The sequence below is a fragment of the Canis lupus genome, chromosome 36 (genome assembly GCF_003254725.2).
Source record: "Canis lupus dingo isolate Sandy chromosome 36, ASM325472v2, whole genome shotgun sequence".
NCBI classification, from domain to species: Eukaryota; Metazoa; Chordata; class Mammalia; order Carnivora; family Canidae; genus Canis; species Canis lupus.
Genome location: NC_064278.1, coordinates 11,369,973 through 11,396,417, shown reverse-complemented (window position 1 = coordinate 11,396,417; position 26,445 = coordinate 11,369,973). Strand labels below are relative to the sequence as shown.

General features: G+C 39.7%; 1 protein-coding gene and 1 long non-coding RNA gene across 8 annotated transcripts in view; one reads left to right on the top strand and one right to left on the bottom strand.

Moving 5' to 3' along the window:
• The window catches only part of LOC112668030 (sodium channel protein type 1 subunit alpha), a 277,785-nt gene that overhangs the window by 152,080 nt on the left and 99,260 nt on the right, over positions 1-26,445 (top strand). For 2 of the 7 annotated variants that reach the window (XM_049106357.1, XM_049106356.1), the window contains one exon: positions 4,376-4,627. The exons of the other annotated variants lie outside the window; for them this stretch is intronic. The gene's annotated coding sequence lies outside the window, so the exon portion shown is untranslated. The remainder of the gene's footprint in view (positions 1-4,375; positions 4,628-26,445) is intronic. 7 annotated transcript variants of the gene reach the window in all.
• Positions 1,441-5,043, bottom strand: LOC125754460 (uncharacterized). Its single transcript, XR_007408771.1, has 2 exons — positions 4,840-5,043; positions 1,441-4,716 (listed from the first exon to the last, which is right to left on the bottom strand). It is a non-coding gene; the product is annotated as an uncharacterized LOC125754460 (long non-coding RNA).

The following is a 26,445-nucleotide window of genomic DNA, read 5'->3' as shown; positions in this document are numbered from 1 at the left end:
ATCCTGTGGATTTAGAATCATAAAGTTGGGTTCAAATTCTGACTCTGGCATATGCAATGAGTATCAGAATCACCATTCCATCAGACCTGCCACCACCCACAGGCCTGTGCGGCATCCCTATTATATCCTTTGGGACACCATCCCAGGGTCAGACCCCTGCCCAGTTTCAACTCCAGACACCAATATCCTGATCCCTTTCCTTCAGGGAGGACCCAGCTTTATGTCACTCAGTAAGCCTAGATTCCCAAACAAGTACAGAAGGGTCTATTCACATTTTCTCCTTTAAAACTCAAACGTCATTTATAATTCTGATCAAGGGAATCCATAATCCAGAACACAATGATTTGACTATCACTTTGGGATATTTTGCATCAAAGACCAAGGATGAGCTCCTTCTCCCTGCCTAGACCCAAATTAATTAAGAGTTAAATCAACTCTTTTTATAAGGCAGCTAAAAGGTTCAGAACTTTAAGAGGTGGGCACTGAGCATAATGTGTCTTTTTTTTTTAAGATTTTATTTATTTATTCATTGACAAACACACACAGAGAGAGAGAGGCAGAGACACAGGCAGAGGGAGAAGCAGGCTCCATGCAGGGAGCCCGATGTGGGACTCGATCCCTAGTCTCCAGGATCACACCCCAGGCTGCAGGCGGTGCCAAACCGCTGCGCCACCGGGGATGCCCGAGCATAATGTTTTGATAAAAAAAAATTCCCTTTATTTTCTCTGCAAGAAAATGCTAAATAATATTCTGATATTAATCTCCCCGATTCTTCAGCCTTCTGATGCTGAGCTCTCCCCTTGCACTCTCAAAGTTCTAATCACAGCAGGAAGTTCTCCTGTCTGTCCTGGAACTGACTGGACAAAAAGACCCAGGGCAGCTTTTTCCATCTGAGTGACCTCTCTTCCCCTGTAATACCCAAAATGTACTGACAGCCCCGAGGTCCCATTAGCGCATCCCTTTCTCTTTGGCTCACCCAGCAGTGAACTGCTGCTGCTAGGGCCCAACAGAGCTGTATCAAAGTCACGATCCAATTCTCAGGACAGAACAAGGCAAAGACTAAAGGACATTTTATGCTTTCATTCTCTTTCCTTTGTTAGAAACCCTCTTATAGGAAAGGCACAGCCTAAGCCTCTTAGCAGGTGAGCAAAGCGGTGTATTCACAGGTGGAAGGATTGTCATATAGGAAATGGCCACTATATCCTTCCTACCTTCTGAGACAAATTTACAGGGATAGCTAACATTAAGAGTGGGAAGTAAGGGAGGGAAATTATCTTTTCATTCTTTGCAACTGAAAACCTAACTGTGAGAAAGAGAAAATTATATCTCAATAAGTTAACTTGCTGCATAAAGGTAAATAAAATACAGAGCTAGTTCCATAGGGACTGTAAAATCTGGGAGGTGAATAAGAAATCTATGTAAAACTCTCAGCACAAGGTCGAAAGAGACAATGCAATAGTGTTAAAATTTAGCACAGAGTTTCATTTTTACTTTATCTTTTGCCAACTTTAATGAATATGTGACTTTGAAAGTGTATACCACACTAATTTAATAAAAAATCTCATTTTTGGGGATGCTGGGTGGCTCAGTTGGTTAAGTATGTGATTCTTCATCTCAGCTCAGGTCTTGATCTCAGGGTCAGGAGTTTGAGTCTCATACTGGGAGTGGAACTTGCTCAAACAAACAAACAAACACCTCATATTTTGCCTTTATGCCAATGCTTAAATGAGAAATATTTAAAATTATCAATGTTGTTAAACTGCTTCAGCTCTGATGAAGGAAATGTCTTGTGTACAGAATGACCAGCTAGTTGTTAAAAATACCTTTTGTGCAATGGGTGGGATATTGGCCTTTTTTTCAGTCTGTATCAGAACAGCCATTTATTCTCTTATGTTCAGTTCTTTCACTTTAATTAGCAACCATATTCCACAAAATGAAACATAAAGCCATTCTGTAATTAACAAAAGAAACATGATTCTAACTACTGAGGAAATAAGAGAGATATTAGAGAAAAAGGAATATGTGAGCTGAAACATGGGTAGAATTTTCCATGTATGGATGGGGGGCGGGGGGCGGCAGGGAAGATTTATCAAGAGAAGTGAAGACTGTGACCAAAAATACAGAGGTGGAAGGGTGGTGTGTGCAATGAAAATTGGTATGCCTTTCCATTTGTTTAAAGGGTTGGAGTAAACTCCACTATGGAGGGATTCTGATCTGATCTGTTCACTGATGTAACTTCAGTATCTGGAAAAGTGCCTGGCAAAAAAATTTCAGAGCTTGAAGAGGTGAATAAATGAAGTACTGGATGCCCAGGATATAAGCAGTATTTGGCAGATTTCAAGGGTTGGGGCATTTGGATTCCTGCAAGGAGTAAACTCGTTAGGACTCTATAGAGTAACAGAAACTGAGTTTCACTAAGTAAAAAATTGAGTTTGTGTTTATTATGGAACCCCAAATCAGGAAAGTATCTAGATCTTAGGAAGGACTGGAACTTCTAGAAGTCATTGCAAGTTTTCTGGATCGATCTTTTGTCACAACTCCTTCCACACCTGTGCAATTCCTTGCTCCAGAGCCTTGGCCCATGTGTTTTGGTTTGAGTGAAGCGTGAGCCCCTCAGCTGCCAGAATCACATGGAGCAGCTCTGTTGGACTTGGTCAGATGGGCGGACACACCCTTCCCTGTCCAGATCCTCAGGAGCCAGGAGCACAGGGTTGCTGCTGGGGACTAGAGAGGGAGAGCTGTTGAGAGGATTCTCGTGAGCAGCCACTCGAAAGCTTGACTTTTATAATAAGCAACTAGAAGGCATGAAAGCATGTGGCCAATGGTGTTCTTATTTTGTATACCTGTATGTTTAAGCCATGAGCACTGTTCATATGAAATGTTAGCCCAACATTAAAAAAAAAAATCTCTTAGTTCACATACTTCCCACTTCTTCAGCTCCAACAACTTAGTAATTATTTACTAAATATTGGGCACCTGTCCCTCCAGCTCCCTTCAACATTGCCCTGACTCTACCAGAGACTGAACAGCACCATTTTCCAGACACTGAATAACTTTAATTAATGTCTTCATGCTACCTTGATTGGCTTTGGTGAAAATACAGATTTGCTGAGATGAATAAGAAATGATTACTTAGTTTCATTCTTTTTATAGATGAGAAGGTGAGCCCACAAGTAATTTATTTAGAAAAATGGTTCAGTAAATGTTTTGTGAGCAGAGAAACAATATATCCTTGTGATTCTAGAACGGGGCTGAGGGGAAAGGTGGACTTTTGAGGAGGCTGCAAAGGTCCATAGATTCCAGAGCCAACAGCCTTAGTTTTGCTGCTTTGCAAGTTATGTGTGGCCTGGAGCCTTCCCGATAAGGTTCAGCAAGCCTCAGAATTCTCAGCTGCACGAGGAATAGTCATGATAATATTAATAGTAACTGTTGTACTGCTCTGCAGTAAGGAACGGATAGATGAAGTACTGAAGGCCATGTCATTTAACAAGTGGTAAAGCACATGCGATGATAGTTGTCAACAGTGTGTTAGGTGGAAAACAACCAGGATGAAATACTTACTCCAAATTCTAATCTGCACGTAGTTCATGGTGAGTTTATGCATGACTGGACGTTAAAGACTGTCTCAGTTTTACAGTACACAACAGAGAAAGTTCTATTCTCAGTTCCTAGAGTTACAAATAGTTTCACGTGGATGCTCCATTGTCTTTGGAACACCTGATAGACATGGCTCCTATAATTCTATCAATAGGGTTTACTTCATTTGACTGAAAACATATATATTTACTTGCCAAACCATGCTCATGAGTGCTGAAACTGAAGTAAAACTCACGTCTTCTCACACTGAGCTGTTCACTCCAATACAGAACCTCCTACTGACCACAACCTTAAAAATGAGAAAAATCACAGGCAGATCTTCAAAGGAAAGCCACAGACAAGCAATAAAGGGCCACCCAACTCTCTCCTGGTGGGATAAGAAGACAAAGCTTTTTTTTTTTCCCCCACAAATTACATAATTTGTAAAGACAGCAATGATTCATGCAATAAAGTAACACAAAGAAAATAAAGACATTTGCAAAAGAAACTCAAGACATTTGCTGGGCTTGAAGGTAGCTATATGTAGTTTTAAACTTTCTCATCTTTGAGTCGTTGGTGGTTTGATATGATGGAACAACTGGAAATGAGGAAGCAAGCATGAGAGAGCCAAAGGGAAGAAGGGAAAGTAAGGAGCAGGACAGAGGTTGAGAAGAACCCGTAAATCTGGCCGGCGAGAAAACACTTAGCGTCTGGCCACTAGATGGCGATGTAATGTAAGGTGCTGCCTCGACTTTTTTTTTTTTTTTTTTTAAACAAGCTATTTGCTGATTTGTATTAGGTACCATAGAGTGAGGCGAGGATGAAGCCGAGAGGATACTGCAGAGGTCTCCGGTGCATGTGTGTATGTGTGCGTGTGTCCGTGCATCCGTGTCCGTGGGTCCGGCCTCAGTGAGACTGCAGCCCTGGGGAACACTTGGTCGCCTTTTGCAAAAGGAATCTGAACAATTGCAACTGAAGGCACGCTGTTACCGTCCGGCTTTTTGGGAGATGCTGCTCCTCGGTGCAGATGGGTGATTTTCCTTTTCACCAGGTAAGCCAGCTGGTGCTTTCGTTGGGATCTTAGTCACGTTCGCTCTAGTTATGCCGGCGGAGAAGGAGCCCGCGGGTCCCCAGGGGCGGCTGAGCAGGAAGTCCATTTTTGTGAATTCGGACCCGGCGGTCCCCCTCCTCCCTCCCCTCCTCCCCTTCTCCCTCCCCTCCTCCCCTCCTCTCTTCCCCTACCCCTCCCCCTCCGCTCTCCACCTTCCACGAACTGAGACCAGGTTCGCTTTGCAGTCAGCATCCTGATGCAAGATGCGATTCTTTGGCCTGAAATGGCTCGGAGCCCGGCCCGCCTCCATCCTGTCCAAGGGCTCCCCGGAAGCCCCCTCCTTCCCCGGCTTCGGGACGGCGCCGGCTGGCGGGGAGGAGAGGTCACCTCGCTCCTCGGACGGAGCGGTCGTCAGCGCTCGGGCCGCGGCGGGGGCAGGGGCAGGGGGCAGGGGCCGGGGCGCCGCAGGGGAGCAGCCGCGGGGGAGGGCGCCGTCCCGGCCTCGGCCGCCGCGCAGCAGCCCCGGGCCCCCCCGTCCTCCGCCGGCCGCCGCGCAGCAACCCCGGCCCCCCCGCCCTCGTCCCCCGGCCGCCGCGCAGCAACCGCGAGCTACTCCGGGGCGCTCCTGCTCCTGCTCCTGCGGCTGCTCCTGCTCCTGCTCCTGCGGCTGCTCCTGCTCCTGCTCCTGCGGCTGCTCCTGCTCCTGCTCCTGCGGCTGCGGGCGGGCGCCAGGGCTGGGGCGGCCACATGAGGCCCTGCAGCCTCCCGGCCCCGGCCCCGGCCCGCCGCGCTCCTACCTGTTGGGAGGCAGGTGCGCGGGGACCTCCCGGAGGCCGCCGCGCCCGCAGCTCCTCGCCGCACGTGGTGGCCGCAGGGGGCCCCGACGCCCAGCCCGGGCTGCCGGTTCGGGAGCCGGGGAGGCCCCGCGGGGCGCCGGCACCCCCCGGACTGCGGCGGGGCTCCCGCACCTGCGAGGCGTGCTGCGGCCCCTGTGCGTTCACAGGACAGATCCCCCCTGAAGCGCCTGCGAGCGTCCCGGGAGGAAGGTGCCCCACAGAAATAGGGCATTTCCAGGCTGAGGTTGCTGGTCCCTGCAGAGAGAGCAGCGGGGAGCTTTCCTCTCCTATTTGCTGCTAGACCTGGCACCCCAGGGTGCCTCCGGTTGGGGCTTCTGCTCGCCCCACTGGGCCTCGGACCCTTCTCGTCCCCCTCGTCCGGGCATTTTTGGAAGAAGAACTACCGTGAAAAACTCCTTTAAACCTCTCCCGTGGGGTGGTTGCTCCTGTGATTGCTGGGAAGCCACCGCATCCCTTTTCTAGGAGCACTGTTGCAGTTTAGGCCTTCCTCCACAAAGCTCCTTGAAGAGGTTTTTAGATGGTGTCTATTTTAGGAACATAATGTGTAGACAGGAATGGATGGCCACAGAGATTTACGGGAAAACAATTTCGTGGAGAGGCTGAGGTAACATTATAAACCACCAGAACGGAGCACGGTGGCTGGTTATGTCACATGAACCCGGCAAATGCAATTAGTTTTCATTAAACTCCCTGCAACTCCGTTGTATTGCTTTTTTTTTTTTCCTTCCCTCTTCATTTGGTTGGTCTGTTCTTTCAAATATATATATATATGTTTTTAGGTAGCCAACACATCCGAATGCTCCTGCTGGTAAAAGTAATTAATCCATTGGATTTTGCCGCCAATACTAATAGTCTCTGTTTACAGGGCCCCTTCTTGCTGGGAAATTAGGTATCTGGAGACTCATTTACTAGAGCAGTTTCCCTTTAAGGCACGGTGGAAAGGGTTCCTCTATCCACGGGAGGGGAAGGGGAAGGGAAGGCACAACTGGAGGCCTAATTAATTATACAGCATCCAAGAAGGCACTGGGGATCTCAGCCAGGGTTCTCCATTAGCAACTAGAAATACCAGGGACACAGGGACAGACTGAAGACCCATAAGTAAACTTTATTGCCACCAGCCTAGGGCATGAAAACTCCAGAATCTCATAGAGGAGTCCAGTAAGAATCATTCTAATTCCTTGTATGGAGGGCACCGTCAGGGAACCCAGAGATCCCAGGAGAAAAACTGTAAGAGCACCTCTGTGTGTTGCAGAAAAGGAAGGGAAAAATCTGGGGCTTGTTTGGAGTTAGGCCTAGGACCGCACTGACCGGCAGTCCCCGTGGGTTTATACCGGTGTGAGTCTGACACCTGAAAGCACCCCTCCAGAATTTATCCTGGGGGACGGTACAAGGTATTTTAGACCAAATCCATCCCTTCCTGCCTGGTGAACAGCTACCTTGGAAGGGGGAGGGGTGGAGAAAGAGATTACAGGGGAGGGTGGGGAGGGGTTGAGAATCAGCCCTTGATGCTTTTGCTGTCTTCATCTCCGGGTCAATGGGGCTGTGATTTGTGAAGTAATCACTACCCTTTGAAATTCTGAGTAGTCAATTAAGCATGTTTCACATCTCTATTTAGATTATACTTGTGAAAGGTGGGTGTGGGGAAGGGATTTGTTCTCTGAGCAATTGCGGTCAGAAAAGAAATTAAACCAAACTGTGCTTTTCTAACTTTCTCTCTTGTCCGTGTTGCTAGGTTACCCTTTATTATTTTATTTAGCAGAGATGATAGCATTTACTCCATCTCAGCCACTATGAGCAGATCTTTACAAATTTTGTGAGATATGTACTATTATCTTAATTTATGAGATAGGTACTATTATTAATCACCAATTTATGGATAAGGAAGCCAAGGTTTAGTGAGGTTAACTTGCTCTTGGTGAGACAACAAGTGGCAGAGCCCAAACCTAGACGGGCTGGCTGCAGAGTCTCTGGTTTTGACCATCCCTGTGCACCGGTGTGTTGGGAGAGCTAGAACTTAACGCAGATGATCAAGACTCAGGTAGTGCAATCTGTATGTGGCAGCTGTAACTCTTGATGTGGAAATGTTGGGGCGCAGAGCCAATGGGCAAGAAAGACTTGCCCATTGACCAGCTCAAGAAAGACTTCTTGAGGCACCTGTGGTGCAGAAAGTGTGGTTGTTATTAAAGCACTGGACAGGACCCATGGGCAGAAAGAGCTGCACTGGAGTTGTGAGGAGTGACCCAGTATATACGTTCAGGTTGAGAGGGGGTTAGGGAGAGCGTGAATCTCTGAGGAATTTGGAGCCAAGGTTTCCAGGATCTGAGAGGCTAAACAGTTTGTTGTTAGGAAAAAGGTCATTTACTACCGTCTAGGAAAACCTCAGTCATGAGACGCTTCAGGTGTATCCACGGGCCATATTGGTTAGGGGATGATTGCTAACGTAATATTGGGGGATAGAGATAAATGAAGCTTCTGGAGGAATTGTGATATGTTAAAGCAGACTTACCAGATCCTGGAGGTGGATTCATATAAAACTAAGATTGCCTTTTGCCTTTAGTACAGTATCGCCATAGGCAGATGAGTTCCTAGAGGAAGGTCACTCTGCCCGGCCCAAGGACCTGTCAATGGGATGTAAGTTGTAAAGAGATTTCTTTTTTCTTTTTCCTTTGTTCCCCATGTCAATTCATCTGAAACTTCATGTACTCTGATTTAGAATGATTTCCTAAATGTACTATACTCATTCACTGGGGAAAACAAACAAACAAACAAGCAAACACCAAGTTGTGCCCTCCTATGGTATAGGACAGTCCCTGTGCTAGGTACAGGAATACAATAAGACGAAAATCCCTGCCCACCTGGTGCCTTCAGCTTTGTGTTAGAGTTAGTAGGCTTATCAGTGTGGAAGGAAATAACAGAGAAGATATGCTCCTTGAAGAACAATAAAGTAGGGTAAGACAATACTGAAGATGACAGGGGCATGCAGAGAGAAGGCAAAAGAGGTGCAGAGATTTTTACCTGAGTGAGGTGAGAAGAACATTCAGGGCTGAAGGAAGAAAGAAAACAAATAGGTCCCCTCAGGGCACAGTGTCTCCCAGTTCTAGGGAGTGGCACCTGCCTTGATAGCAATCCCCAGAGGAGAAGAATTGGAAGGACTTGGGGTCCACACAGGTGACCAGCTAAGATCTCTGGAGCCCTGGCAGTGTATTTCGGGCTCTTATCATCCCTGACATTTATAAAAACAAACCAAGGTACAAGGTCAAGTAAATTTAAGTCGCACATTTAATGGTGACAAGTAACTGGTTAAAAAAAAAAAAAAAAAAAACCAACAGAACAAACCTAAACCACTCATTTTCACACACTGAAAAGTTTTGACAATTTGTAAAGTTCTGTGAAAAATGCTGTTTCCTAAAATGTAGTAAAATTGGCTCAAATGTTTAACAGGCACTGTTTAAAAGACACTATTTAATAAAACAAACAAAACAAAACAAAACACTGAGATCTTTGGTTAGATGGCCGCATATAAACAGTTAAGATTAAAAAACAAACAGACAAACACCACCACCCCAGGCACCTGGTACATCTTTCTTACACTTCAGCACTAGCCCCTGAAATGGCTAAATTTGGGAGATGTGGGTTGATGGTGAGGATAGAAACCACTCTGGCATCCCTTAGGTTGGTTAGGATACAGTAGGCACTCAGGACTGTTTGAGCAAATCTTTTTTTGCAGAAGAATTAACAGGATCTCAAAATAACATGGTAAACTATAAATATCAGCTTTCATTTTTATCTATATTAAATATTTGTTAGGTTTGTATTCCCCCGGAATTCACATTCTAATGGTTTATCTTTTTAATCTTTGCTATTTGCTCCCACTCCTTCTCAGTTACCTACAAACATTGTAATTTGTCTCCAGCAAGTGTGAAATTCTCTTCTTAGAATGAACCTTGCTTCTAACTCTGTATGTGGCCAAAGTCCTTTCCTTCTCTTAGGACCTCTTCCTCCCTTGGTGCTCTGCCCACAACCTTAGCCTGAACTTGGATGGAAACATCCCTAATTTTTGGCTTTAATTTTTTCTTTTGTCATTTGTGCTTTTGATGTCATATATATGAAACCATCACCTAAGCCAAGGTCTTTCCAATTTCTTTCTTTCTTTCTATTCTATTTATGGTTTTAGGATTTACATTTATGTCTGTGATTCATTCTGAGTCAATCTTTGTAAATAACGTGAGGCAGGGATCCAACTTCATTCATTTGCATGTTGATAGCCAGTTGTCCCAGCACCAGTTCCTTACCAAACTTAAACTTGTCTGAACACCTGATACATAGTAGACCAAGGTCCAAGACATGGATTTTGAAGGAAAGAAAGCTTTACTATCAGAAGGGCAAATCAATGAAAAGACAGATCATTCCCAATGTTGCCTTGCCCTGTTGAGCCTAGGGACAGCTCTCTGTGTTGGGGGAGGAAGATAAACACTTGTGGGGAGGGTGAGGCATATCTTGAAACCTTGAAGGTTTCAAGGCTTGAAGGGAAGGCTTGAAGAAATCTGGAGGTAAGCATTCTTCCAGACACTGAGGAGCCATTTGGGACCTGGTAAGATCGGGTACGTCGGATTTTAAGACAACTGCTACCCTCCGGCACCCAGTGCGTTTCCACAATCAGTGGATAAACAGAGAATAGGGGTAAAAAGGCAAAGTTAATGACTGATCATACAGGAGGCTAGGAGGTACACAAAACATGATTAAGTAGAGGTCAAAACAGAATGTGGAGTTAAGTTAATAATGCAACTAATACAACTGTAGTTGTCTTTATGCTTTCAAAACGGACCCAGGAACAAAGTCTTTGGCCTCAGACTTTGTTGGAAAGACTATTGTTTCCCCACTGAATTGTCATGTTAATCCTGTTGGCCTGGTTGTATTTTCCATGCATCTGTGTTTTTAGCATCAGTTAGTACACACACACCAGGTAGTACAACCATAGTGCTATGGTTGCCTTTCTTTTTTTAAGAAATGAGCAGTAAGACTCTCCCTTTTTGAGAATCTATATAACTAAGATAATTGTTACACATACCTGTAACTGCTAAGCACTTTTTTAACCTAACTTCATGTCAAAATTTTTCTTATCGTTGAAAACATATTTATTTGTGTCTCTCCTGGAAATATAATGAGGTAATGAGTAATGATGAGCTAATGTTTTCGCAGAAAGATGATTAGTAATTTCTAAGGAACATCCCTACTGTATTGCACATGCCCTCCCAAACTTACACAAACACTATCCATGTTCTTTATAATATGTTTCTAGTCTGCTTTTGTTTCATGAACACCATTGGAGGAAAATCATTGAACTTAAAATAGAGGAGTACCATCCAAATAGAGTTGCTTGTTGTATTGGTTTGCTAGGGCTGCCATAATAAAATGCCACAGACCAAACAAGAGAAGTTTATTTTTCTTAGTTCTAGAGGCCGGGAGTCCAAGGTCAAGGTGTTCTCAGGTTTGATTTTTCCTGAGTCTCTCTTACTGACTTGCCGATGGCAACCTTCTATGTCCCCACACAGTTTTTAATTTGTGTGTATGGTTCCCTAACATCTTTTTTTGTGTCCAAGTTTCCTCTTCTTATGAGGACACCAGTCAAATTGTAATGGAGATCCCCCTCACAACCTCATCTCAACTTAATCACCTCTTTAAAGACCCTGTCTCCAGACAGAGTCACATTCTGATGTTCTAGGGGTTACTTTGACATATGAATTCTGAGGGGGACAATCCAGCCTATACCAGTTGTCGTTGGTATACTAATGACTGCTAAGATAATGAACAAAGAAGATAGAAACTGATAAGCTATTTCTTGTTATTGATAAAATTGTTGTTGTTATATTAATGGTGAGTTTGCATTATTCTTAACTTTCTCCCACTGCATAATGTCTGTATATGTGTTAATAGTCCAATAAAGGCAATTAATCTGGCTTCTATATAAAGGGGCATGATGAATAACAAAGTGGGCAGAAGCAAAAAAGCAGTGACATTGATTACACTTGTGTGCCTGTAATGTCATGTTTGTATTCATAATCTATGAGTTTACTTAGCTAAGACTCTTACTTGTTTCAATTATAGAAGTGACATAAAAGGATATAAAACTTAGGAATCCATGAAGAATTTATAAATAATTAATTTCAAAGTGCTTCAATAAGCAACTGAAGCTGAGATTAATTTAAGTATAAAAGTAATTTCTTAGAAAATTAGTATAGTTCATGCAGTTGAAGAATAGTTGAAATCTAGACTGGAAATGACAAGAATTAGGAAGGTAATGACAGTCAGCTAGCCCTTACTTTGGACTCTCTGGTGGTTTCTGGTGGATTTTCTGGAGGTTTCTGGTGGTTTCTGGTGGACTTTCTGATGGTTTCTACAAGTTACTGTTATCTCCTAGGATGAACTCATTCAACTACTTAAAGCTTTTTTTTCTTTTTCTTTTTCTTCTCTCTCTCTCTCTTTTTTCTTTGGTTTGAAAATTAAAACTCCAGGAAGTGAGCATTTTTTTGGTCAAGTTTGGATTATAAATCTGATCCCTAGTTACGGGTGAACTGAACCCTTCCACTGACAGTACTACCAAACTATTCCCTGTTTAGGAAGAATAATTTCACCCAAACAAAATTTTTCAAAAATTGAAAACAATCTATATATACAATGTTAGAAAAATGGTTAAATAAACCATGGTCCTTACAAATAATGAGATTTTATAGAGCCATTAAACATAATGTTTCAGGAATGTTTACTTCTCTGCACAATTACCCAGGGTATAATGGGTACATAAAAAGTACCATACAAACATATATATCTGGTATGATCTCAGTAATGAAAAACAAAAAGCGAGTATTTTTTCTTAGGAAAAGAAAAACTGGAAAGAATGTAACAGTTATTTCCAGTTTATAGAGATTATGATTTTTTACTTTCTTCTTTATAAATTTTCCTTTAAAGAATAGAATAGTATATCTTATTTTTCTTATAACGAAAGAAGTACTTGCTCATTACATAAAGCAAGAAGGAAAGTATAGAAGAATAAAGATGATAAAATGACCTCTACTCTATATAAGCAAAGTTATTACTATTAATAATTTATTTTGGGATCCCCCGGTGGCTCAGTGGTTTAGTGCCTGCCTCCAGCCCAGGGCATGATCCTGGAGTCCCGGCATCGAGTCCTGCATTGGGCTCCCTGCATGGAGCCTGCTTCTCCCTCTGCCTGTGTCTCTGCCTCACTCTCTCTCTGTCTCTCATGAATAAATAAATAAATAAAAAATCTTTAAAAAAATAATTTATTTTATACTCCAAAGTATTTTTTGTACAACTTCTCCAAAATAAGCATGTGTTGTTTTAAAACTCAGAATAAAAGTTAGCATTCAGGGGCGCCTGGCTGGTTCAGTCCATGGAGCATGAGACTCTTGATCAATGTGAGCCCTACATTGGGTAAAGAGATTACTTAAATATAATAATATTTTTAAAACGTTAGCTAATACATTACTTTTCAAATGGATTTGGGTAAATCTATTTTGTATAAATATCCTTATTGTATCTGTATCAACATAGTAAATTCAATATAAAGTCATTAAAGAAACAGTTGAATGTTTGAATATTTTATCAGCCCTTGAATTCTCTATGATAAAATTAGTATTCTGTAAATTTTATAACCGTAGATGAGCTTTGGAAAGGGGGCTAAAGTAAAGTTAGCTTTAAATGTCATAGGAGTATTGTTCTAAAAATTGTGTAATTTGATCTAACCTCTCCCTTTAGAATTCAGCAGCATTTTAGGAAAGTCCTCTTATATTTGTGACACACCTATTGTTTGCAATGGATTGTTTTAGTAAAGATTGACCTCAGGCTGAGAACATTAAAAGCAGACCAAAAACCCCTATTAAATAATTTTGCAGTTTATACATGATTTTTAAAAAAAGATTTTATTTATTTATTTGAGAGAGAGAAAGAATGAATGGGAAGGGGGGGGGCAGGGTGAGGAGGAGGGGCAGAGGGAGATGGAGAAGCGGACTCCTCACTGAGCAGGGAACCCAAGGTAGCCACTCAACTAACTGAGCCACCCAGGTCCCCCTGTACATAAATTTTTAAACTACTTTGAATAAAACCCATCAAATTGGCAAAATCAGTTTATAAGATTAACACATAGAGTAGTAAGAGTATGTTAACAACGTACACTATTAAGCCAGAGGACAGGGTGGAGCAGTGAGGGTCATTATTAGTATATGTGGCATTTGGAGATGTGGAATTATTTGTGTGGAGAGTATATAGTAGGACAAGTCTGTGTGGAGGAACAGATGGCTAATTGCAAGTCTTAGATGACAATATCTAGATTATTTTTAAGCAAATAACTAATAATTTTAAAATTGAAGAGAAGTATTGAATACAGAAAAGAAACCAGAGTTCGGGATTTCTGATCCTATAGTCATAGAGGAGAAAAAACTAGGAGAATTATGTCACATGAAATATTTCAGCCTAAGAAATTCAGTGGATTTGAAAATCCTGGAAAGAGTTACTTTGAGACTTGACAAATGCTACCAGGCAGCAGTTTTCCTATTATCCTGGAATGTGATATGCCATTTAAAAAGGCCAGTGGTATTTTGGGCTATGTATGTCAGTGTGTTGGTACAAAACCAAAGAGGCAACAGACTGGTTTCAGGTCTAGAATGCCATAATTTCAGTGGGCCTTGGCAGTTCGGGTTTCCAGTGATTTGAGGAGTCTGTAAGATTGCACACCAATATTTAAGGCATTTAGAGGTTTATAGATCAACCTGTTTGAGTGAAGGCAAGACTGACTTTTGAAGACATTCCAAAAAAGGATGTTTGAACATAATTAGGAGCTTACATAGACATCAGTAAGCAAAGAAAAAAGAAAACATGAGGGTGGACTCTATAAAACTCCCTATGGAATAAGAAAGACTGGAATCTCAGCTCATTCTCCTCTGGGGCCAAACCCTATCTTATACTCCTATACCCTCTCTCTCTCTTTTTTTTTTTTTTTTTTTTTTTTTTTTTGTTTTTAGGCATTTTGCTGAGATCAAGAGTCGGACACTTAACTGATTTGGCCATGCTGGAACCTCTGTTTTTGTACTTCATTTCTTTTTTTTTTTTTTTTTTTTTTATAGTCACAGAGAGAGAGAGAGAGAGAGAGAGAGAGAGAGAGGCAGAGACACAGGCAGAGGGAGAAGCAGGCTCCATGCACCGGGAGCCCGACGTGGGATTCGATCCCCGGTCTCCAGGATCGCGCCCTTGGGCCAAAGGCAGGCGCTAAACCACTGCGCTACCCAGGGATCCCCTTGTACTTCATTTCTAACACTCCTTCCACTCAGTGGTTATCTAAAAATATTTCCACAATCATATTCTCAATATGTTCATAGTCTTTGATGCATACAGAATGTAATACAAAAAAATTGAAAAATTACTAACATGATTTCAACAGTTATTTTCAAAATGTGTCCCACAGTCTGCTCTGAGTTCCCTTGAAGCCTTTTAGGGAGTCCATCGTTCAAAACTACTTTCATAATCATACAAAATAATTTTTCCTTTTTTCAGTATATTGACATTTGCCCTTATGGTACAAGAATGATTAAAACTCCTAGTCTTGGGAGCCTGGGTGACTCAGTGGTTGAGCATCTGTCTTTGGCTCAGGACGTGATCCTGGAGTTCCAGGATCAAGTCCCACATTGGGCTCCTGCAATGAGTCTGCTTCTCCCTCTGCCTATATCTCTGCCTTCTCTGTGTCTCTCATGAATAAATAAATAAAATCTTAAAAAAAAAGATTAAAAAAAGAACAAAAAAAACTCCTAGCCTTAAACTTATTAAGACGGAGGCACCAAACTGGACTAGTAGTCATTTGTATTTTTCACTGCCATTCACTCCCTGTAAAAACAGGTAAATTAATTAATTAATTAATTAATTAAATTAAAAGCCAGTTATAATATTCTGTGTGCTGAAATGGGAAATATACATAAAGAGTATGTGCCACATTCCAAAGTATGATGATGGGGGATCCTTTGTTAGCTCAGCGGTTTAGCGCCTGCCTTCAGCCCAGGGCATGATCCCTGGAGTCCTGGGATCGAGTTCTGCATCAGGCTCCCCGGATGGAGCCTGCTTCCCCCTCTGCCTATGTCTCTGTGTCTCTCATAAATAAGTAAATAAAATCTTAAGGGAAAAAAAAACAAAGTATGATGATGGTTGACTCAAAAGAAAGCACTGTGCAGTTGTTTGAGTTACAAACCGAACTGGCTGCTTTTCCATGGAAGATCATTTTTACTTGAAAGAATGACTGACAGACAAATTGTGGTCATTCAGACTTGGCTGTTTGGCAATTTTTTGAAAATGAAACAAGCCTGTCATTTCAAGAAAAATAGCTGAGAATATTTGTTACCAATGACAGCATGGGAGCTTTCAAGAGAAAGTTAGAATTTTTGAAAACTTTCTCTGAACTCAGCAGCTTCTCAAAACTTAAAGGATTTTCTGGTACAATTAGTAGTGCTGTTAATAGATGGATAATGAAATGTTTCAACATCTCAGAGATCTGCATCAGTCAGTCAACCGATACATTTACAAATGAACAATATATAATGGTACAAAATCATACATGGATAATTGATCCATTCAAAGTGTAAGATAGACCAATGGTAATGGTTTCAGATTCCAGTTGTCTGGTTTCTGTAGACTTATCAAAGAAGACTGTTCACAATTAAGAGAAAAGGCTATTAAAACTTTCAAACTACAAATCTCGTGTGAGGCCAGATTTTCTTCATCCAAATGTAGACTATAATAGATTGAATGCAGAAGCTGATTTAAGAATCTAGACATTAAGCCAGACATTAAAGAAATTCACAAATTTATAAAATAGCACCACTCTCAGATTTTTTCTTTTAGAACTATGATTATTTTCACTTAAAATATTATTTTTTAACATGTGATTGCTTTGTTGTTATTTACAAATTAGTATTTTATGATTTCTCTATTTTAACTTCTAATATCTTAAATATTAGATAAGATATCTAACATCTTAAAAAACTTCACCCATACAAACAAAAGCTTTTGGGGGTCCTCAATAATATTAACAATATAGAGGGTCCTGAGACCAAAACTTTATATGACAAGGATAATTTGATAATTCATCAGATTCAATGGTACATTTATGTCTGTTACATGGTAGACATGGACTTGTTCAGATTATTATAATGCAGGTTAACTCAGTCCCTGGAAGTTACGCTGATAGAGAAAATATTTGTCACATTATACCAGTAAGTTTTCCATTACTATAATATGAGCTGCACACATCATCAGTTTAGTTCAATAAGTTCTAGTAAAAATAAACAAAAAATCTTGCAGAGTAAATCAGAGATCATAAAAGATAAATGTTCTAACACTTTTTATTTTTTATTATTATTGGTTTTTTAGGAGAGAGGGCACAAGTGAGTGAGGGGGAGGGGCAGAGGGAGAGAGACCATCTCAAGCAGACTCCCTGCTGGGCGCAGAGCCCAACGTGGTTGCTCCATCTCAGTAGCCTAAGATCATGACCTGAGCCAAAATTAAGAGTCAGTGGCTTAACTGAGGGAACCACCCAGGGACCTTACAATGTTCTAACACTCTTGTTTGGACTTTCATCATCCTTCAACTAAACCAATGGAAGAATGTTCTGTTGGTCATCTCCCCTACTTGGAGTCAGCCCTCCACACAGTCACCAGTGACCTTTCTTTTTTTTTTTTTTTAAATTTTTTTTTTATTTATTTATGATAGTTACAGAGAGAGAGAGAGGGAGGCAGAGACACAGGCAGAGGGAGAAGCAGGCTCCATGCACCGGGAGCCCGACGTGGGACTCGATTCCGGGTCTCCGGGATCACGCCCTGGGCCAAAGGCAGGCGCCAAACCGCTGCACCACCCAGGGATCCCCACCAGTGACCTTTCTAACAAGCACATCAATTCACTACTTTTTGAGACTCTAAGTGATAAACTGGGGTAAAACCCAAATTCCTTTAGGACGGCTGGCTTCTGTGAGCTGTCTAGGTTTCTCTCTTCCCCTTGGCCCATCTACCCTACCATTAGTCTTGCAGAACTAATTGCATTTCTTTGAATATCTACAGCTGTTTCTGTCTCCAAGTCTTTGCTACTGCTTCTTTTTCTGCCTAAAAAGCCATCAGTGCTTCCTCTGGCGAGAAGGCTTCTTTTCCCTGTTGTGGTGCGGCTGTGCTGGGGTATGCTTCTATCACAGCACCAGTGGTACTTTTAGTGTGCTTATTTCTCGGCCTCCCTCTCCTGTCTTGTACCTTCTTTGCGACACTGACCAACCCAGTATCTACTGTGACTAAATATTACTACCAATGGCTGCTTCACTTTGGAGTACATAGGTACTCAACAGATAAACATCTGTTTATGAAAATGAAACAAAACCAAAAACAATTTTTGGCTAAGGTCTACCACCTGACAGTTCTATACTTTAATACACTTCTTTAAAATACCACTTTTATAAAGCTATACATAAGAATTATATAGTAATTTTAATAATTATTTCTTATGCAAATTCCAAACTCTTATTATAGAGCCCATATAAATGACAATTAACACTGTTTTTCAAAGTAATTCTTAATGTTTTCTTCTCATTATCTTTAGCATCATGAATTGATTTAATATTTGATTACTTCCTTTATTGTCATTTTATGACATATGTTGTTTTCATACTTGAATCTAACTTATATAATTATCCAAGTATGATTATCTATAGTTGTAGAATGTATAAATAGTTACTATAGATAAACTTAGAATATTTAGAAAAGTATAATGGAAAAAATAATATTCACAATCTTATTATCTTTTATGTAATTTTTCCCACAATAATAATAGGATGTTGTTTTTAATATTTTCCTCTAAATAATTTTTAGTTTTGTTTGCATTATAGGATTCCTTTTTTTTTTTTTTTTTGCATTATAGGATTCCTATACTGTTTTCAGTTTAGTGTCAGGTGTTATATCTTAAACATTTTTTTCATACCATCAGAAATAATCCAATAATATAATTTTAATGGCTCCATATATTCCATCATTGAGCCTTACATTTATTTAATTATTCCTACAGTCTATTACTCTATATTATATTTATGATTAGCATATGTGCTGACTGCACAGTCTGATAGACAGTGGAAATATTGGCCAATAACATTGATTTAGCATTATAATAATAGTCACAGTTAATAGACCCTGAATGAAGTAGAATGGTCAGAAAGGTGGTCAGAGCAAGAAATAATTTTTTCCATCACTCATTTTTTTTCATTTACTATTCATTCACTTAACAAGTATATATTGAGAACCTACTTTGTATAAGACTAGTGTTAAAGGTTATGTATAAGAATGCCAAGATACCACACCTAAGTATTAGATTCTAAATAAAAAAATATAAGCTGGGTATATAAATTATTCTTAGAAAGATGGAATGCATTACTCTTTGAATCTCTGAACATATTTTATACCATCTTTAAGCTTCAATACTACAGAACTTAGGAAAATCAATGTTCTTCTTTACATGTATTAGTCTCTTCATATAAATGGAGTACTGTGCCTTGATCAGTAATAATAGGATTCAAAATTCCAGGCAGCCTGGGTGGCTCAGTGGTTTAGCGCCGCCTTCATCCCATGGCGTGATCCTGGAGACCCAGGATCGAGTCCCATGCTGGGCTCCCTGCTTGGAGCCTACTTCTCCCTCTGCCTGTGTCTCTGCCTCTCTCTCTCTGTGTCTCTCATAAATAAATAAAATATTTTTTAAAAAGGATTCAAAATTCCAAATTAAATTTAGAACAAAGATTTTTTTTGTTATAATGCCTAACATAACATCAAAGAATTAATAGATATTCTGTAAGGAGTAACAATTCTTTTTTATATAAAGATTTTATTTATTTATTTATCAGAGACGCACAGAGAGAGAGAGAGAGAGAAGCAGAGACACAGGCAGAGGGAGAAGCAGGCTCCATGCAGGAAGCCCAGTGTGGGACTTGATCCCGGGACCCCAGGATCACACCCTGGGCTGAAGGCAGGTGTTCAACCACTGAGCCACCCAGGCGTCCCAAGGAGTAATAATTCTTGATTTTAGGAAAAAAGAAAATTAGGTAAAGAAATACATTTATGTATTTTACTATAAAATGTTCTGTATTTTAGTTTTGACTATTGTTGAATTTTGAACTATTATGCTTTTGCATCTCTCCCTCTTGGAAGACGGCATTGTTTTTCCAATTATTTTATTGATTAATTCAGCAGCTATTTACTGTATGCCATTTATGAGGAAAGAACTTTGTACGGTTTAGTGATGAATGCCAAGGTGGTGGCTGTCCTCAGGTGCTTATGGACTAAGACAGAAAATGAGACATATTCACAAGTAGGGTTAAGGTGGGTAGAAGTCAGCAAGTAATGTAAGAGTTGCAGTTAAATGCTTATGGGAATTCAAAGATGACTTGCTCTTTGTTTTGGAGAACTGCCAGTAAATGAAGAAGTTAAGTCTATATGACAGCAAATTTGCCTCCACGTTGGCTTATAAAAGTAGTTAAAGGGATCAACAAAGAGTAGGCAGTAAGTATATGATGGATAAAAATAAATGAAACACGGGTAGCTAATAAGAAGTATAGCCTGTGGCAAAAATAATTATGAATAATTATATTCACTGTATAAGACATGCCAGCCACCAATTTATTGACACTCAGCTTCAGGTTCACCCTTTGGTATCTAGTTAGCCATAGTATGTGGGGCTCTATTAAGCATTTGTCCTTTACAGGAAGTTTTGTCACTGATGCTATACTTGAGCAGTAGAAGGCACTGAAGGGGCATTGCAAGAGGAGGGAGCTAAATGTTCCTGGTTCTAAATGTTACATGTTTTTTTTTTTTTTTAAGATTTTATTTATTTATTCATGAGAAACACACAGAGGCAGAGACACAGGCAGAGGGAGTGTTGGCATGGCTAACACCACACATGAATATAACTGAAAATGTTGGCAATAGAAGTGAAATCAAAGTTACAATGCCTAACATAATGCCTTCAGGGAGCCTGATGCGGAATTTGATCCCAGAACCCTGGGAACACTACCTGAGCAGAAAGTAGACACTCAACCACTGAGCCACCCAGGTGCCCCTAAATGTTACATGTTGATTTTACTTGCTTCTAGTTCATGGTCCAGTAGAAGGTGTGTGTGTGTGTGTGTGTGTGTGTGTGTGTGTGTGTGTGGCAACATCTGGTGATATTCATCCCAGCCACATACCCAGTTCAGGCAGCCCATTGGTGACTTCATGGCCTTCCCAACAGAAACACCACAGGCTGCTGGATTGAGGCCCAGAATGGTGTACCATTCCTCCTGAAGGCCCATTCGCCAGCGCCGAAGGGCTGTTCCTGCTTGCCCCACAACTCTGGCCCAGCTCTGGCCTGGGCACCCCAGCAAACGACACGGCCCCGCAGAAACAGGGCTTCAAACACAGAACCTTCCCATGTTTATCCTCCTTTGGGTGCTCTACTTCAGCCCTGAGGACACTCTTTAGGCCTTTCTTAAATCTTTATAGTGATTCTTCTGTCATAACTTAAAAACTCTTCATATTAAACTTCCTGTATTTAGTATGTGGGTTCTGTCTCCTGATTGGATCCCATCCTGGTATCTCTTGCTACAAGTTCTCTTGCTCCATTAAAATTATTAATTTTCAAGTTCCTTATTTTGTAGTGGTAAAGGCTTAAATTTCATGTCACTTATCCCTGAAAAAAAAAAAACTGGACAGGTATGACATTATCATCTCACTTGGCTTCATGGAAGATGGCTTTTTTGCTCAGGAATGCTAAATATGGTCTAGCACTCCCATTCAGAAATAAAAATTGGGCATTCACTGATAAAATGAAGTCTCATTAATCCTATTTACAATTAAAATGCTTAATTTCATATTGAGTTATCCACATAACAGATGTATAGGGATTATTTTGATCAAAGTTAGCCACATGAGACAGATTTAAACTATTTTCATATGGTCATATGTACGATAATTATTTCAATGTAAAGGGTTTCCATAAAATATAAGTATATATATGGAAGTTTTAATAGGTATGATGAGGTCTGTAGTCCACAAAATCACTTGTTAATTATAACTTTGATTTCACTTCTATTGCCAACATTTTCAGTTATATTCATGCTTGGTGTTAGCCATGCCAACAACTAAATTAAGTCCCTCATTTTAATACTTTGATAAAAGGGGAGGACCCTGGATAAAGCAGTTTTAAAACTTTTGTGATTTAAATTTTTTTAACTCACAATGGCAATTTTACCTCAAAGATTTCTAAAACAACCAAAATCAGTAACAGCCAGGCTGTAAGTTTATTGACTCAGGGATCTTTTAAAAGTGAAAATATTTACCAAGAATACCCACTGGATTGGAGCAAGATACACCAAGCAAATGTGTACAAAATATTAAATGAAGGAAAGTTCACATTCTTTTCGCTCTAGCAAAAATCCTAAAAAAAATAAGATCTAAGATATAAGACATTCCCCTTAGGATGGACCTGAGGTTCTTTGAAACATATCAGAAATAAACTGAGAAATTATCTCATTTTCTTTTAGAAGTGCTCTCCCACAGATAAAGTATTTTCTGTTATTTTTATTCCCTGAGGAAGTACTTTCTCAGGACCAGATATTAATTGTTTCCTTTCTCACCAGCAGCTTTGCACTTTCTTCTAAACAGCAGGCTGGCAAGACAAAGTGGCCAATTCGCTTCAAAGATGAAGAAGCTTTTCCATTAAGGGTTGTTGACCAAGAAGTATCACTTGGAGATCCCATCCAAAAAAATACACCTTATTTTAGCTTTAAGAAGGATTATTCTAAGGGTGCCAAATGGAACCTTAGGGGTGATCTTATCTTGCCCTTCTTTTCATGAAACTCTCATGTCCTATCAAGTTCAACACCACCTTTTATAAATGAAGACAAATTAAGAGAAGTGAAATGTTACATCTCCGCTCACTCAAGTAAGGATCTGCATTTTGAACAGTTTCTTCTTCTATATTAATCTCCCAATTCCACTGTTTTCTCCACATCTATTTTCTCACCTCTGCTTTGTTTTCTCCAGCACATAAGATGTTTTTCTTCTTAATCAAAATGTTCCTTCTCCCTCAAGCTTCAGTAACATCTTGTCCTTCTGTTCAGTCAAGCTTCTTGAAAGAAGACTCATTCAGTGTCTCCATTCCTCATTGCCCATTTACTTTTTAAACCACTATAATTGTTTTTTTTTTCATTTTTAGCCCTCTAGAATGTCCTTATGTTCATAAGATCATGAGGAACAATCCTGTTGGTAATGCAATGGACTCTTCTGTTCTTCCTATTCTAGATTATTCTGTAACATTAGACAGAGGTGATCATTGTCTCTTTCTTACTTTCTCTTCCTGATTTCCTCTTTGGAAAATGGGGATTATTTCTGCAAAGATTAACATCTGAGCCTTAAGAATTAATACATTCCTTTTTGACCAATGTCAAGTTTCACCATTGTCTTAAGAAAGTTATGACAAATATGTGTCTCTGTTCTTCCTTCCCAATTCTTTTCTCTCCTATCCACAAATACCACCAATAAAATTAACTGACTAAATTGAGTTTGATATCAAATCATTCACTCATTTCCTTTACTCAGCAGGTATTTATAAGCAGAGTGCCAGCCACCCTGCCATGAGCAGAGAGATATTTCCAGCAAATCTGATATAGTGGAATAACATGGAGCTATAGTCAGATGACTCAGTATTCATATCCCAGCTCTCACTGAATACTCTGTGACTTTGATCAGGGTTTATTTCTTCCAAGTTTTGTTTTCTTGTCTGTAAAATAGTGACAAAAATACATATTTGCCATACAAATTGTAAAGTCTAAAGTTCATGTTCATCAAGTACATAGCACAATGCTTGGCACTGTGTAGATGTGTTTAAACATTATTAGCATTCTATTTTGTACTTTTTTCTAAGTGATCAAAAGACCATATTAATTAAGTGGGTCCTACATGCCCTCAGACCCTTTCCTTTGTCTCCTGGAAAATTTCCTTTCATTTTATAAAATCCATTTCAGTTATCACCTACTTAGGAAGCTTCTCTTAGCAACATTTCTACTCCTCCCCCCATCCCAAAAGAATTGATCATGGCCTCTTCTGTGCTTCTTCTGTGTCTCATGGATAACTTAGTGCTACAAATACACAGTGTAACAAATGTGTCTCTCCTAATATACTATAAGTTCCTCCTGAACAGAAGCCATGTCTTTCATATGTATATCCCAAATCTGAAATCAGGCTTAGAGCCAGTTAGGCAACCCAGGAATGATTTATTCTTAAACAGATGAAGCCATGCTTTCAGATACAAAAGTCTTTCATTGTACATAAAATAGAGAACATCAAATTTACTGAAGTTTTATTTGATAAGTGTTATTTTCTCTATACCTGGCATATCTGAATAACAATGCAATACAATGTAATTATTACGTGATCCAAATAATCCTGCCAAATAATCCAAATAATATATTTAGCAAACAAAATTGTTTCTTTAATTCAGTGTCTTCTGAATGCTGACATATATGTTTTGCATTATGAATAAGTGTTTTAAATACTTTCCTATCATATTAAAATGTTCGAGTTTTGGTTTTAAATTAACAAAGATGGGATCCCTGGGTGGCTCAGCAGTTTAATGCCTGCCTTTGGTCCAGGGCGTGATCCTGGAGTCCTGGGATCGAGTCCCACATCGGGCTCCCTGCATGGGGCCTGCTTCTCCCTCTGCCTGTGTTTCTGCCTCTCTCTCTGTGTGTCTCTCATGAATAAATAAATAAAATCTTAAAAAAAAAACCACACAAAGGTATGCCCAAGATGTGCCTTCAGTTTTAGAGTGAGGTTATTCCTTTTTTAAATGCATTGATTCAGATAAATACAGTAAGATTATTTTATTATCTGCTGTACTTTTTAAATTTTAAGTATTTCATTATTTATGTTGTTTTAAATATCAGACAATAATTTCTTAGCCTTGAATAACTATAGCAAATTAAGGATTGGCCAGCGAGATTGATGTTTCAGCACATAGTCATTCTCATTTTGGATATTAATATAATTCTTTTTTGTTATTTTATGGAATGTTGCATTATAAAGCTTTTAAAACGGCAGTATCTTACAATGTAGAAATAGAAAAGATGTTTGGCTGGCAATTAGTTTTAATATTCAAGGCTATAAATTTACTTACTGGCTTTTATAATTGCAAGTGAAGAAAATAAAATAAGATTTATCTTTCATGTAACTTTAATGAGAAAGAGCCTTACAAATCACACATTCATACTGCTGATTTAAAGGGTAGAATGTGTTACTTATAAAATGTAGCTTTCATCATTAATCACCAACTTTTATATCAGAATTATGAAGGACCACCACAAGCAAGAAATTGAACTTTCAGTATCTGTTTCTGGTAAGAATGAATATTGACTGTTAAAAAGCCTTCTATGAGAGAATTTGGATTTTATTACATATTCCCATGAACATGTGTAAAATATGCATTCAACATAAATCTGAAGCTGGAGCTGGCATTACAAATTCTTCGAATCTTTAAAATAACTCTGAAACTTATTTCTTAAAATCATTGGTCCATATTATATTGTTGCTAGGGTAATTTCAAGTTATTCCAGATGGTTAACACTGATTCCATGATATCCTGAAGAAATATATTAACTATACCCTATTGAAATCAATCTCAAAACTATTACTGTTTAATGTCTTTTCACTGATCTTGATGTTGAAATTGAGAATAAAAATTTAAGTGGCATGGAGTAAACAATATTAATAGCTCTGAGGGACATAGGAATAGGAACTTGAAACTTTTAGAAACTGGTTCATTAAGGCAAGAGAAACTCTAGTGTTAAGTTTAACCATAATGTAATATGTTTTGAATCAAGAAAAAACTGTACAGGGGCACTTGGGTGGCTCAGTGGTTGAACCTCTACCTTTAGCTCAGGTTGTGATCACAGCATCCTGGGATCGAGTCCTGTGTCAGGCTCCCTGGGGGAAGCCTGCTTCTTCCTCTGCCTATGTCTCTGCTTCTCTCACGAATAAATAAATAAAATATCAAAAAAAAAAAAGAGAGAGAAAAAAACTATACAAACAACAAGATGGTAGGGAAACTAATTTGCCACATGTTGGTAGAATCAACAAGGCCCTTGTGTTTGAAAGGAGGTCAATTGTGTTTGTTTCTGATTAATAACAGGAAGAATAGGAGGATCATAGGATAATTTTATAAGTAAAGATCAATTTTTTAAAAGATCAACTTTATTGTTTCAATCCTTTTTAAAAAATATTAAATTGATTTATACAAAGAACTAGGCTAAATAGAGATATTCTATTACTGAAAAACTTTACACAGTACTTTGTACTAAGAGAAATATATGCAAAAGTCAGGCGTTATCTTTATGCTATTCTTTTTTTTTTTTTAAAGATTTTATTTATTTATTCATAGACACACAGAGAGAGAGAGGCAGAGACACAGGCAGAGGGAGAGGGAGAAGCAGGCTCCATGCTGGGAGCCCGATGTGGGACTCGATCCCAGGTCTCCAGGATCACACCCCAGACTGCAGGCAGCGCCAAACCGCTGCGCCACCAGGGCTGCCCTCTTTATGCTATTCTTATTACCATTGTTCTATTACAGTGTCTAAGCAGATCAGTGGAAATGGGCAGAAATTGGAAAGGAGCAAATGAACAATGCAAGTAGTTATATAGTGTCCATGATACGGAAGTGAAACTTTTTTCAGTTTAGTAGAGAGAAAACTAAAGGGAGACAAGATAGCTGCCTGCAAACATATGCAGGTTTGTCATAAGGAGAGTATGTGACTGAATTTTTTGTCTCTAGAAAGACAAAACATTGGAAATGGGCATAAATTGAAGCAAGGGAGAGTTTTGTTTATTTTCTACTTCTGAAAATTATTTA